This window comes from Protopterus annectens, chromosome 17.part0 (genome assembly GCF_019279795.1).
Source record: "Protopterus annectens isolate FY-2018-M chromosome 17.part0, PAN1.0, whole genome shotgun sequence".
Lineage (NCBI taxonomy): Eukaryota > Metazoa > Chordata > Ceratodontiformes > Protopteridae > Protopterus > Protopterus annectens.
Window position 1 is genome coordinate 287474851 of NC_056751.1, and position 13358 is coordinate 287488208.

Consider the following 13358-nt stretch of genomic DNA (forward strand, 5'->3'; position numbering starts at 1 on the left):
TAGAATGGGTAGTGGACTTATGGGAAGACTGGGAGGGTGTAGTGGAAGGGGAGCAAGAGGATAATTTAGATGGAGTCACATGGTTTGTGCTGCTATGTGCTTGGAGAAAAAAGCAGTGATGTGTGTTGTGGGTTCGACAAAATGAGAAGTAGCTAGAGTGGCTATTTTTTCAGATGTTTTGTCAGGGTGTGGAGATGGGTTACTCTTTGTGTCTGGATTTAGTAGTGATGTAATGGAATTCCACAATTCTTTTGGGTTTAACTTATGGTCACAGTCTGAAGTTTATTTATTTATTTATTTGACATTTGTTTACCGTGAAAATCCAACTAGGCTAGCACCATTTTTCAGTAGAGGCCCAGGGAGAAAAGCTCAACAGAAGAAAGAAAACTGCATAGTTACAAATTATAAGCTCCACAAAGAAACAAAAATGCATAATTACAATTCATATAGCTCGTAGAAAAAATATATATACAAAGTGTTTCAGGGTAAGTATATAATACAATTAAGCTTTAAGAAAAGGGAAATTACTCACAGGCATGGTGAAAAAATACAATGAGATTAAATTCACAAAAGTTCACAAGCATATGGAATAGGAGTACAAACTGGGTTTAGTAGCTCACAGTCAAGTGAGTTATTTTGTACAAAAATTATGAGAAGAAGTTGGAGGCACGTATGTTTTGAAAAGGCAGGTAGGATGAGAGACAGCAAAGTGCTCTGTCTAGGTTTAGGAATTTAGAGAACTGTAGTAAGAGTCTGTAGCTACGTGAATATTGAGAGTATTATTGAGAGTAATAAGGAGGGTAGAGTAGATACTAGTAAAGCGATAGCAAAGGGTAGATAGGTTGGGAGAAAGAGATGATATTATGGAGGGTGGTTTGTGTTAGCCTTAACTGCAGTGATAGGTCCAGGTCTGAAGCAGATGTTTTAATGCCAGTGGAGTAGATAGAGTTTGTCCCACCCAGGGCTGTCTTGCTGCCCCTTTCCCCACACAAAATCATGGCCAAATGTACCCGCCCATACACAGCCCCCCACAGCCATTCCAGTGTCCCATTACTTGGCTATTTCTCTACATAGTATCATAAATACTGTCATGTGCATACTATTTTATGCTTTACTTCAATGATTATTTGGATTTAAATTAAAACTTTTATTTTAAATTTTAGAGTGCAAACACTGATAGACATTTGCTAAACAAAGCAATACAGTCTCACAATGAAAACAGACTTAGCATTAAAACTTCTCTGCCCTTGAAACTCACATTCATTCAACCAGCATTGAAACCCACATTCAAAGAAAATGCATCTGGGCAGTGGCGGATGAAGTTTATCTTTGGGCTGTTTTCAAAGCATAAACCCCTTGCACAAGTGGCGGATGAAGTTTATCTTTGGGCTGTTTTCAAAGCATAAACCCCTTGCACACATATTTAGGACCATGCAAACATACAGGTATTCGTTGATTCACCTTCCTGACTGTATTAAATTATATTCCTTGTATAATACAGCACACTTGTTAGAGCACATTTTAAATGTATTGTTTTGAACATTTTTCCAGTAAGCAATAAAACAAAATGTATGAACAAATAATGACAAAGCTGCCCAATTCAAAACATTCCCATCATAAAAGTCTACTCAAACTTCTGTTATTACAGAAGTACAAGTCATCTAAATAATTCCACATTAATGAGATCTGTAACTAATGAAGAGGCTGCTGCTAGCAAACAACTTTATATTTCATTATTTCATCTACAAATAAAGTGCCTGTTGCCCTTGAAGAATAAATTGCCTATGTTACATTAAAATGGTACTGTAAGCTGGTAATATTACAATAGGGAATGGATGGCAAACTGATAACAGGTTCATACCTACTCGGTATCTCCTCCAGAGGAGGACATTCTCAGGACTGCAGCATCCACCCTCGGTGAAGTACAACACAGTACAGTATCGGCAATCCACTTACATACTGTGGGAGTAGAACCCATGCCTTCTGCATCAAAAACAAGTATACTACCTGTTGTGCTGCTAACAATGTTTTTGAATACTTTAGCACAATAGTGATATCATTTGTCAAACAGCAGTTGCACATTGTAAACAGACTTGGCATAAGCAGTACTAAACTATTCCCCTGACATTCTCAGCTCCTTGTAAAATGCACTTGCCACTCAACTATATCTCCCAACTTTGCAGCACAAGAAATCTGGAAAAAGCCAAAATGTGTGTGTGTGTGTGGGGGGGGGGGGGCAAAGGCCCAAAACCAGGGACACATTTTAAACATTGCTTGTATAATCTGAAAGTTGCTAGAATATAACGTTTTGTGTTGCCATGTGTTTCCTGAAAGGTAGGAAGACTGTAACTCGAATATCATTATTTAGTGAATTCACTTCTTACTGATTTGTCAGAAATCCACAACTTTTAGCGAAATAGACAAAAAGTATGAGCCAAGCCAAACATTCTGTGGACTCGACTTCTTGAATCACAAGTGGTGGTAAGGGTAGAGAATTCAGGCTCTTGTTTCTTGCACCTAAGGTACAGGGTATGAGCCTGAGTACTACTAACCACCAGGTATCCCTAATTGGCTAACTGGGACATCACACTCACACACACAGACACAGACAGACAGACAGACACACACACACACACACACACACACACACACACACACACACACACACACACACACACACCAAACTGAACACTTACAAATTCTGTGAATGAAGTAAAGCAGCAGCCTTAAAAGAATAATTACAAATTAAGCAGTTAAAGCAGATCATAAAAACTTACAAGAATATTAGACGCAGCAGCTCTTCACTCTACTGTATTGAAAATTGCATGCAGGTGGAAAGGAAGAACAGGACATCTGTGTGATAATGCATGCACAGACGTGATGCAACACTGGACCTTTCTGAAAGAAGAATGCTCTTAAAAACAGTATTTTTTTGATTAAAGAAAATGTGACAGTCCAAAAGGTGCAAACCACCCCTCTGCCCCCCCCCCCAGCTACGCCAATGTTTAATGCTTTTTTTTTAATTCATGTGCATTGGCTATGTTTCTGATGTACAAGGGTAGTTTGTTCCAGGCTAGGGAGGGTGTGTAGCTATAGAGACTTTGGCCTATGGATTTTTTGGGTTTGTAAGTTTCAAGCAGTTGTTTGTCAGAACTTCTGAGAGGTCTGAAAAGGGTATAGCATGGGATAAGTGGTGTGATAGAAGGACAGGCAGAGGGTCTGTTTAAGATGGAATGAATCATAAGGAGTTTGGAGTAGATAAATTGGTAGGGGAACTCTAGCTAGTGTAAGAGATTGAGGGATTGGCAGTGGTGTGTCTTGGAGGGATGGTTAGCAGCAAAATCTTACAACTTTGTTATAGGTGGATTCCAGTTTGGAAAGGAGAGAGGCTTGTAGGTTAGTTAGTATTTGTGAACTGCAGAAAAGACTAAGAAGAAGGAAGGTATGGGCAAGAGCAAGTCTAGAGTCTTTTGTGAGAAATGTGTTATTTCTGTATAGTAGCTCCAGTTTTAATGTGTTTTTTTTGATGCAGTGGTGGGCATAGTGATCAAATTTGAGTTGGTCATCTATGATGACTCCAAGCAGTTTGGTGTGTGTTTCACCATTAATGATAGTATTGTCAAGGGATTTAATGGAGAAGGTGGGTTTTTGATGTGTGAGAGATTTAGGTAAGAAAAGAAGTTTAGTCTTTTTAGGATTTAGAATGAGTTGGGTATTGGAGAGCCATTTTTCAATAGAGTTAAAGGAGATTTGGGTGAGGAGATATAGGTCAGAGAAGGAGTCTGAGGTAGAGATGACCATGGAGTCATCTGAGTATTGTATAAGAGAGGAGTCAGGACATGAAGAACACAAATAATTAGTGAAGATATTGAATAATAAGGGACCAAGAACTGACCCTTGAGGAACACCTGTTTTGATAGAGAGAAAGGAAGACATTGAGAGGAGCCATTTAACTGATTGCTGCCTATTGGTGAGATAGCTAGAGAATCAGGTAATAGTGATACTGCATAAGCTGAGATCAGAGAGTTTGGAGAGTAACATAGGATGAGAGATAGTATCAAATGCCTTAAATAGGTGAAGAAAGAGATATGAAGTAAGTTTGTTATTGTGTCTGGCAAGGGAGATTCAGTTTGTGAAGGAAATGAGTACAGTAGTAGTGCTGTGGTAAGGATGGAATCCATGTTGTATGTTTGTAATTAGAACCAGAAATAACAGCACGAAGTACGCAAAGTAGCTCCGATGTCAACCAATTTGTTGGAGGTCACAGTACAAACAGGAAAAACACTCAAAACATCTCAAAGCATATGATGAAGTCTACATTGACGAAATTGCATCAGGATGACTGGGCGTCAATGTTTTGAGTGTTTTTCCTGTTTGTACTGTGACTTCCAACAAATTGGTGACATTGGAGCTACTTTCAGCACTTTGTGCTATTATTTCTGGTTCTTTTTCACAGCACTAGCTTCATATTTTGTGATTTTAATGTTTGTAATTAGTTTTTTTTTTCTGAGTAAGTAGCCCATGATTTGCTCATGCAGAAAACTTTCGAGTATTTTGGAGAAAGAGGACAGTATTGCTATAGGCCAGAAGTTAGACAGTTCTATGGAGTTGCCACCCTTATGAAGAGGTATGGAATGGAATTGTTTCCAGAGCAAGTGAATGGTGGATTCATTAACAGATTGTTTTTTAAGAATAGAGATGAGGTAGGCTAAGGAGTAAGCTGCTAGTTTGAGGAAGAAAGGAGGTAGGTTATTCACGAAAGCAGAGCAAGGCTTGAACTTGAGAAGGAGCTGTTTTATATAGTTAGTAGAGACCAGTTGCAAAGAAAAGCAGTTGTTTGCAGGAGAGGAGGGGTGGGAGTTTAGGGTCTGCTTAGATGGAGTGGAGGGATCTGTGGGATTTGGGAAGCTAGGGGTTTGTGTAAGTTTACTGATAGGCTCAATGAAATGGGAGTTGAATATGGTAGCAGTTACAGTGTGGGTGTTATTAGGTAAGGATTTGGTGCTGAAGGGTTACCAGGGTGCAGGAGTTCTACATTGTGAAGGGTTATTATGATGGATAAGTTTTAGATAATGGTCTTTTTTGTCTTTGTTAACTAGTCCCTTTACCTGGTTTCAAAGTTGTTTAAATTTCAACAGGTCTGGATCGTTACCCATTGTTTCCAAATTTTGATTCTGGCTTTCATAACTTTCCTAGTGGTCTTAGTTAGCCAAGGGGCATGATTTGTTTTGATCCACTTTAGATGAAGAGGAGCAAGGTTATTTAATGTATGTAGAAATATTAAATTCAAGTAGTTGACTGCGTCATCCAGATGGAGTGTTTTTAGTATACACCAGTTAGTCCTTTTTAGAATAACTGTGAAGAACGATGGTTTAAATTTAGTCACTTTCTTATTTATTTATACTGATGTGACTTTTGAAAGGAGGGGGCAGTTTGATGAACAAAGGTAGGAAGGCAGTCACTGAGGGAGTTTGGGAGTGTACCAGCAGAATATATTTTATTGGGATCAGTGACAAGAATCCAGTCTAAGATGCTGCCACTTTTATTGGTCCTTTTGGGTCTGGTTGGAGAAGTGATAAGCTGAGTAAAATTAAATAGATTGATATCTGAAGATGGGATGTTAGAGCAGAAGTCTAGCCAGCTGATATTTACTTCACCCAGGATAATGGTTTAATTTTTAATATTGTTAGAAATCCAGGCAATGATTTCCTCCAGTAAGGATATGTTGTTACCAGGGGGTATATAAAGAATTATGATACATAATTTTTTTACAGTCATTCATTTTTAAGAAATAAATAAGAATTACTGCATTAGCAAGTTGTAGAGTATAACTTGTATAGGGAACTATATTGTAGGTTTTAGGAAAAATGAGTGCAACACCACCTCATTTGTATGGGGGTCTATCCAATCTTATAGTTGTAAAGCCTGGAGGCTGAAAGTCAGAGTTCTTAATGTAAGGTTTTAGCCAGGTTTCAGTAGCAACAATGATGTTTGGTTGATTGTGGGCAATACATGCATGAAAGTCAGTGATTTTATTATGAAGGCGTTTTAGGTTTAGAGTGACCATATATAAGGATTTGCAGGAATTGTTGATGTGAGGCTGTGCGGGGGGATTTGTTAATGTGGGCCCAGGATTGGGGTGGATGTCCCCACATAAGGGTAAGGTAATTAACCTGAAGGAGTTATACAGTAGCTGTTGGTTTGTGATAGGTTTGGTTAAGTATTTTTGTCCGTTGCAGGTAGAAATTTGTGTCATAGTAGAAAGGCAAATTTTCTTTTTGTGAAAATATTTTTATTTTGTATAGGAAAAGGGGGATTTATTTGCTAGAGGCTAGAAGATATATCTGTGTAGCTTTTAAAAAGTTTAGATCAGCGAGCTGTGGTTGTATGGGGGCAAGGAAATGGGGTTGAGAGCAGTGAGGTTAAAAGGGAAAGTAAAAGTGTGAAGAAATGTAAGAAAAGTAGTATGGGAATGCTAGTTGGAAACATGGTGGGAAGATTTTCAGAAGGAGAAGGCTTACAATTGAGTACTAGTGGAGTGGGTAAGAAGGTAGTGCAGTATGTGGAAGAGGTTTAAACAGTGTGAATAGTGGTGAAGTAACAAGCTAGTAATGGGGGAAGAGGTAGAAAGGACAATAGGATAAGGTTAAGTACAGTATGGAGTAATTAAAGTAGTAAGCTAGGTAGGATGATGTTAACTGAATAGAAGTTAGAGAAAGAATAATTTACAGATGAGTATAGTATACTAATAGTGTGTGGTGGCTGTTAACAGGTATTGTAAAGTGGAAGGGAAGGGTGTGGGGTGGGATTAGTTAATTGAGAAGAGGGTAGGTGGAGATTGGGAGTGTAAGTAGATGAGTAAGTGAAGTGCAGTATTTTGAATGGTTTCAGGTAATTAGTGGGAGGTGCTAATAGGAATAAGTGTCCATGTAGTGGGGGTGGGTGTGAAATGCAGGTAGGGTAGCGGAGCGGAATGAGCCTGAGCAGAGTGGGTAGAAATAGACCACCCACAACCCAGGGACTCAAAATCAGGTAAGACCAAATAATCTTCCTTTGTATCAGCAAGTCTCAGCTAGTGTCAAAATCAAGAGTTTACAGCTGTAAGGGCAATTAGTGGGAGCCAAAGTGATTGACATTGCAGACATATGCAGGCTACTTTGAATGTGTTAACCTCTAAGTAGAGGAAGAAACAGGGCAGTGAGAGTAGCAACTGAAACAATAAAGTCTGGGAACTACAGTTTATCACAGAGGGAGAGATGGGGGAAATTTGTGGATCCTTCCTTAGCTAGTGTGCATGCCACCTTACAAGATACACTTCCTAATTAACAGCATTTACAGCAAGAGTTATCTTGAAGGGCAGCTTGAGTAACAAAGCCTGTGGATTCATAAGCTACACTGACATTTTAACTGTGATGTACCTCAAAACATACATAAGCTAAGGAACAAACATTTCCTCCCTAGAAATCTCTTTCCCTTTTTTTTTATTTCTCCAAATTTTTGGGGTTTCTAATACCAGGATGGGAATGGAGCCCATTTCTAAGTCAAAGTAGAATTAAAGTTCATGAAATTAGTGGGTTACAGGGCTTGGTAACATATCTAAATACAACTGTAGATTCTTTTTTATAAGACCCGTTACTCCTACTACTTTTAGAAATGTCTGGGTATCTTTCTTCCACATTGCTCTCATTTCTGCCTACAGATCCTGGTATTTTATGACTTTGTGTCTCCTGTACACAACAAACACACTGCAATCACTGGGTGTGGCAATTTCAATGCTCAATGCTACTTTTGTCTTCTTTTCATGGACCACTATATCCTTTTTTCTAGCATCTGTCTTTTGAACTGTTGGTAATGGGTGATCCCCTGTGATATAAACTTCATCATTTTCTATTATGCTTTGTGGCTCATGCTTCCAGTGTTTTTCAGCCACTGCAGTACCATAATGTTTGTACAATCCCGAGTGCAACAGTCTTGCCACATTATTATCGCTTTCAGTATACAGTCCTTCTGCCATTAGTATGTCACAACCAGCAACGAGGTGTGCAACTGTTTCCAATTTGGTTTTACAAAACCTACATTTGTCTGCTTCTTCCACATGTTCAATGGACTTTGTAAACCAGCATGTATGTAGCCCACTATCTGGGACCACCACCATCAACCTTTCATCTCTTGGTTTGAATTTGCCTCTCCTTAACCATTTTTGCGTTCATTCTTGATCAACATGAGTTTCTTCCAGAAGTTTTCTATACTTGCAACTATATTTATGCATTTTCCACATTTGCCTTCTCATCCGGTCCTTCACCTTATATTCTTTCCTTTGTTTTTTGGCACATTCAGTTGCTGCCTGATTTTTATCTACTTCTGGTTTGATTTCCATTTCTGCTTGACGCCAATATGCTTCTGCTAGATTAAGCAGAGAAGCCATCTTAGATTTATTCTCCTAATGTATCAAAACTTTCACTACATTTGGGTCTTGTGAGATCAGCAGATATGTGTGGAGTCCCAAGATTGCAGATCTATACATGTAATCAATTTCAAGGAGGCCCATCCCTTCTTCGGAATGGGGAATATATAATCTTGGTATACCTTGATTTTTATAAATCATTTGGTAACCATAAAGCATCCTCCTTGTTTTCCTATCTAATCTATCCAACACATTTTGGGGCCAGTCAATCACTCCAAAACTGTAAGTTAGGACAGGAAGAGCAAATTGGTTTATAGCTTGGATTTTGTTCCTAGATGTCAACGTTGTTTTCAGGATTCATTTAAGTCTTCTAAAGTATTCCTTACTAAGTTTTATTTGCATTTGTTTATGTTTTATTGTTGATCCTTCATCAATTCCCAAATATGTATACACTCCCTCTTGCTCAAGTTCTTTTATATCACATTCTTGCCCCCAAACTGATGTTTTCCTGGTGCTGCAGTTGTCCTGCTTTAAAGGTTGCTTTTGCACATTTATGAAGACCAAAATGACATTCTTATATCATCTGAAAAAATTTAAAAAACCTGCAGTTCTGCTTTCAGTTCCTAATTTGATGAGCTATACAGTTTAAATCGACAAAGAGAAGATGAGAAGTCTTTACACTTTGTTGTTTTCTAGGAGCCAAATTATAGCCATGGCCTAAGTTGTTAAGTAAACAGCTTAATGCGTTAAGGGCAAGGCAGACAGAGAGTCACCCTGGAATATCCCCCTTTGAATTTTTATCTCCTGGGATAATAATTTGTCCTTTATCATGGCTTAATTGCAAAGTGGTCTCCCCTTCCTTTCCCTCACTACCCTGTGTTCTTGTGGTAGAACTTTATTAGTTATTAATTTATCTGCACAGTAATATATCCTGTTTACTTCTGTTATATCACATGAATCTCTATGGACAGTCCTAATTACTGCATTCACTTGTTTTATCAAATGTCTGAGTTTTGGGGTTTTATTGACTTTCTGCAGTCTATTTCTTTCATTGATCTTAATGTATCTATCTATGTCTATTAAATCAAGCAACTCTTCTCTTAGCACATTTTCTTCCAAACTGAGGGCACATCCCTTGTTGTCCATTTTCTGATGGCATTCTATAGAACGTTCTATAGCATCTTCCTGTGCCACATTCTCTTCAATGTCATCCTGTGTCATCCGTTGTTCTGCTATATGGGAACTCACTGGCCTATCACTCCTCAACATTGACTGCATCAGAGTTCCCACAGTTTCCTGTTCCTTCCTTTGCTGTCTAGTGAAAATTTATACTGGTTTCCAGTGGAAAGCTCCAAAATATTTTTATATGGCATCTGACCAATTGCTTCCTGTTCCACTGGTTTCCCCTTAATTTGGATATCCATTGCTCTATCCTGATGTAGTGCTTTCTGAATTAGATTTTATACACTGAATCCTTCACTTTGCATGTACTCCATAACCAAAATTTATATTTCTTTAACTTCTCCATTACTAATCTCCTTTTCTACTTTCCTCTTTGTCTTCTTATTTTTTGTATTTTAAAGTTTTCCATGTCCAGATTCCTTTGCCTGTATTTCTCTTCAAATATATTTGGTACCGCTCTCTTTGCATTGGTAAGTTTTGCTTTGTCCTTTGCATAAATATTACACCATATTAAATCTCATTTTCTTTCCCATGTCCATATTTCTTCTTCAGATGTCTCCTGATCTTCCGGTTTCCCTCACGTTTAGGACTCAGTCCATCATGCTGTGATGTAACCTGTGTTAGACCTTCTACAACAAATCTTTCCCTTTGCAGGTACTCCATAACTATTTTTTTTTACTTCTACTTTACTAATCTTCTTTTCTGCATTCCCTCTTTGTGATATTTTTTTTATTTTGAAATTTTCCATATCCAGACGCCTTTGCCTGTATTTCTCTTTGAATATCTTTGGGGCTGCCTTCTTTATATTGATTAATTTGGCTTTATCCTTTGCATAAATATTGCACCATATCAAATCTCCCTTTCTTTCCCATGTCCATATTTCTTTTTTATACTTTTCAAGTATCTCTAGGTTTTGTTGTTTATATTTTAGCACTTCCTCAGATGCTTCTTTTTCCAAAAAGATCAAAGTTTCTTGATTTATAAACTGTTGTTCACAAATCTGTTGTATTAATGAACACAAATTTTCATTTGAAGCTTTTGACAGTTTTTCCTGTGGAAGTATTTTTCTTTCCTCTAATTTCTCTCTTTATCATTTTGTATATATTGTGTCTGGAAATTCTAGGCTTTTTGCATAATAGTAACAATACATAATTTCTTTCTTATCCTCAATAGTCCACTTCATCGCCTTTATGGCTCTTCTTTGGCCTATCCATTTTTGTGATTTTTGTGGACTACTACTTCCTTCTCTTTCCCCTCTGCCCACATTTTAATGATGTCTGTGACTTCAGACTGACAAATAATGTCAATGTAGCTTATGAATCCACAGGCTTTAAAAATCTTTGTATGGGAGGGCTGTAGAGCTAAGTTGAAACCCCATAAAATGACAGACACTGAGAGAAGAGGGTTGAAACCTCAGATCTGCTGAAGTATGAGGTAGCCTTTACTTTACAAAGGTGTGCAGAGACTAAAATAAACCCTCCATACTAGGCGGAGCTAGATCCCAGACTCCACAGCTAGGCTGAGCTTTCATATGACATTTGCTCCCTGCCATCTGAAATAATGATGCATTTTAATTTGCATATTTAAGATTGCTGAGGAAGAGGGTAGGCTCAACCAGCCCATAAGATAATTTTTTTCCATTGTACACATACCCCCACATATGAGTTTAGGTGGAGCAGCATACATTCTGACCCAAGGGCAGCAGGCAGATATACATACCTTTAGAACTTTGTAAACCACAGAGAGTGGATGATTTAAAACCTTTCTCTCACATTTAAACAAAATAAGGCCTAGCCAAACATGTCTCCTTATATAATTCCCATTAAGCTATGTCATCTTTGAATGGTTAGATAGTGGCTTTGGGACTCACCAGTGGCATACCACCATTAAGATTAGCTAAGGAATAGATTTATAAGAGCATCATATTGCAAATCCTAAGGTCTAACCACATCTATAGTGGTTTTTAAGCTGGGAAGGGAATAAAAAGCATATAGGAATGAGTGGAATACATTATCTGATCTAGAGATAGACAAATCTTTACAGCATACCTCTCAACAGTCCAGTGTTTCATAGAATGCCCAGATTTTTACCTCGTATTTTTGTCCTAGTTTCAAAAAGTTTGTGTTTTTCAGGTAAATCATTGAGATCTGAAGTCACTAAATAATTCCCAATGTTTGAGTTTTAGATTTATTTATTTATTTATTGTCATTTGTTAACCGGGTTGGTCCAACTGACCTAAAGGCCTATTTTCAGTGGAGACTCGAGGAGAAAAGCTCCAATTACATATGCAAGCCAATACAAATTAGATTTAATATCTTTCATAAAATGCATGCTAAAATAAAACTTGTTATTCAAGCAACTTTCTAAGTTTATTTGAGCAATATTTAAAATCTGTCCCTGATGTTAAGTCCCCTATTATTTTTGGCTTTTTCAGAATTATTGTGCTAAGGAGTTAAAAGGTATGCTTTACATGTGATTGTGATGGATTAAAAAATACATTGAATCCATTTTGAAGGCTCTACTCTTTATAGATATTCAGTAATCTAAAATGCATACTTGACCCTTTTAAGGAAGGTGAAGGAGGTTATGCTCCATGGAAAATGTATGTTGTATAGTATTCCTGTTTCCCTACAGTGGACTTACAACATAAATTTTGAAATAGTCTGCCTATCAGAATCCAAAGAATAGAGATGATAATAATAACTGGCACAATTCTGACTTAGCAGCTGTTCCTGAATCTTCAACTTTGATTAATAGGATTAGACAATGGGACTGGGCCACCGACAGCAGTGAGGTAAGGTGCATCTTTCAGTCTATATAGCTTCATATCAGACAGACCCAGGGATCACTTCAATGAGAAGGTTAAAACAATATAGCTGTTGGGTTTCAAGAGCAGCCACTGTTGATTATAATGCCTCTCCTACAGATGCTCCAGCTGCACCTCCTTAAGGGACTGAGAGAAGGGCTCCTGTGCCTATTCTGGGATAAGCTTTACAAAATCTGACTGAAATTAAGTATGATGATCATTAATAAGTCTATTCTATGGTATTGATAATTTATACTTATTTATATATTATATACACACATATATATATATATATATATATATATATATATATATATATACACACACACACACACAAATGAAAGAGAAATCTAAAAAACATATTGACAAGTAAATGTGCATGCTCCACAACATAATAGCTGATTAACAAGCTCATACCTGTGAATGGGTAAATGGTAAGCTAATGAGATAGTGTCTAGCTACAGCTTAAAAACACAATGTTGGTTTCTAATATTTTCTCTGCATAAGAGGGTGGGTATGATTAAAGTTGAGAAACTTGCACTTGCTTTTTTTTAAGGATATCTCAAAAAGACCTGCTTGGTGTCATCCCACTGCTGGAGATGTGAAGGCTTTCAGATGTTAAGCCTGCTTAAGATAAAATTTTAAGGTGAAATTTTTTTGCTTCTTCTAGCTTATTTTCCCTTTTGCCTGTTTATAGACAGACTAAGGCTATATTGGTCACATGACAAGTCAGGAATGCTAAAAATATCATTTCACTCTATAAGTTGTGGACAGAGATATTACTTTTAGTCGAATTACAATTTAGAAGTCAGTGTGAGTGTTTCCACTGACTCCCTGGTAAACACTGTGACAGATCCGTGAGCAGAAAATAGTCCAGTGAATATTGGAAGATAGTTTTTGTTAGACAGCAACTACAGCAGTGGGTAAAGCTGGGGGGGGGACGAGAGGGGCAGTCCACCCCAGGAG